The following is a 2,740-nucleotide window of genomic DNA, read 5'->3' on the forward strand; positions in this document are numbered from 1 at the left end:
CCCTTGTTTGGGATGAGATTGATGTGATGAGATTATTCCCCTTAAATGGTATGAGATTTGCTAGCAAAAAGGTGATATCGATCGACATGACATTGTGGTCAGACGGCCTAGCCTGCCGGGTCGAGATCAGACGCCATGCCGCACACATGGTGGTGATTGTGATTGAGATAGTGATTGAGATTTTGATAGTGATTGTGACTGTGGTTGATGTCTTTGTGTGAGACAGCCTAGCCTATCGGGCCATGATCGGATTTCGTGCTAAAATCACGGTGGTATATCGGTGCTAAAGATCTCCCAACCTAAAATATGGAAATTTACTTGAAAAACTTGTCTTGCTCATAACATGATGTCTTCATATTGTTAGAGCCTCTCACTGCTTTTATGATTATTCTCCCTTGTTTATTTACTCGTTCTACTGAGAGGGTGTTTAGTCATTCATACTAATACCATTCCATATGTACTAATGTCCCGTCTGCCGAGGGTGTTGCCTCTTTAATGGATGCAGGTGGTTCTATAGCAGGCGGCTTAATCAGTGATAGCGGTACACCCTCTTCCCAGCTGATTTGGTGAGCCCCACTTCATTTCGAGATCGTGTATCTTTTTTTCCACGTGTATTATATTTTGAGGTATAGCCGGGGCCATGTTGCCGGCACTATCATCATACTCTTTTGTATCTATTAGAGGCTCCGTAGACATATTGTGGGTTGTATAGTGGTGTTGGAAGAGTCAAACTAGGTATGTTTTAATTGTATCACATGATCCACTTCAAATTATGAATGTGTAATATATTTTCGGAATTTTGAATGAAACAACTAATGAAAATGAATTGGTGTTGTTCACATGATCCTCCTCCTTGTCTAATTAATGAAATAGATCTTCTCTTTATTCCTGAGTGAATTTGGGTAGAAGGTATTGTAGAGGCTTGTTTGGTCTGGTTATCTCAGTTGAGCGCCCATCATGCTCCCCAACTCCGCGTGCAACCTTTTATGGTTGTGGGGAAAACCTCAGCGAGGATGCTGAGTGCCTAAGGAATGTGACACCTTAGGAGAATCCCACATCGACAAAACACGGGAGAGATGTTGGGTATATAAGTTAACAAGCCTTAGACTCTAGTGACGCATTTTAAACCTGTGAGGGCCTAGGCCCATAGCGGATAATATCACTAGCGGCCTGGGCTGGTACATTGCGGATCAGTATGATGAAGTCCATGCCTATCTTCGAGAGGCTACAAGGCATATAGGATAAACTTCTCATCTTTCTTTCCTTATCGTGCGACTTTGATTCAGCTTGAAGCATATCTCTTTGAATTCCTTCCACTCACGTGTATGCTATGTGAGTGCTCAGACAGTTGTGCATTGATGGCTTGTGATTTCATGGATAAGGTGTGAGATGTGTTTTCTATGTTCTGGTTATGGGCCATTCTAGAGGACTTGGGCCAGGGTTGGGCCGTAGCTTGGGCTTGGTAGTTTTAGTTATGTAAACATGTGAATTTGGGCTTATATGTCCGGTGGTATCCCTAGGACGCGGGATTTATGGCTCGGTGAGTGATTGGATAACTCTATGATGAATATGGGGTGACTGTTGATAACTAGGGATTTTGCCATGTTTTATACTCCTTCTTGCTTACGCTTTGGTTATAAATTATTACAAAATAGTCCCAAAAGGCTCATAAGTGTGCTTGATTGCAGGTTTGATCGACAAAGTGATGAAATGTCAAGGATCGGCTCAAAAGGGAGTGAAAACTGCTCAAGTATCAAAGACAAAGGCAAACTGAGGATAAAAGGCCTAATGCGGCCGCATTCGACTTTGTACGGTCCGCACTAGGTAGATTCAGAGAGTATGATTCAAGGCAAAACACCTAGTGCAACCGCAGTCCATTCTGTGCGGTCCGTACTAGGTAGATTCAGAGAGTTGGCATTTACGAGCTTCAGGCAATGCGGCCGCTGTACATATTGTGCGGTCCGCGATAAAGGCTCCGCGGCCGCACGACCATTCTATGCGGTCCGCAGAGTAGAGATTCAGAGAGTTGAAAATTGCCAGATTCAAAGCCTTTATGGTCCGCGATCATCTTTGTGCGGACCGCGCTAGCTGCCTCCGCGGCCGCGGTTCATTCTGCATGGTCCATGGAGCCCATCTTCAGAGAGTCAAATTTTGAAATCCAAGAGCCTTGTGCTGCCGCGGTCCATTTTGTGTGGCCCGCACTGACCCTGCAGGGGTATTTTCGTCTAATTTTTCCAGCTTAGTATAAATAGAACATTTAACCATTTTTAGGTCATCAGTTATTTTGTTTCAGTTGCTGCGCTCGTGAGAACACCATTTGTAGCCATTTTTGGCATCTTAGCTTCAAATTAACAATAGATTCTTGTACTTCAATTTAGTATTTAATTAATATGTCTTGTTCTTCATCTATTACTTCATTTTCTCCTTTAAGCATGAGTAGCTAAACCGATTAGCTAGGGTTGTGACTCAACCCTAGTGTGGGTAATTGATGGGTGTTGCCATCTAGGGTTAGATTGACTATGGGTATTTGCTATTTGGGTTGATTTTACATTTTAATCTATAAATTGGTGGTTGCAAACACTGATTTGTGTTTGTGAATTTGACTCTTCTTGAGAAAGAGAGTCTAAGTCTCCAAAATTGACCCAATAAGGAATTGGGATGGACTCATGAGAAATGATAGTCCCAATTAACGGGTTAAATCTCGAGAGAGTAATCGCCCTACTTGAACCCTAGTTGCTTG

This window comes from Nicotiana attenuata, chromosome 1 (assembly GCF_001879085.1).
Source record: "Nicotiana attenuata strain UT chromosome 1, NIATTr2, whole genome shotgun sequence".
Taxonomy (NCBI): Eukaryota; Viridiplantae; Streptophyta; class Magnoliopsida; order Solanales; family Solanaceae; genus Nicotiana; species Nicotiana attenuata.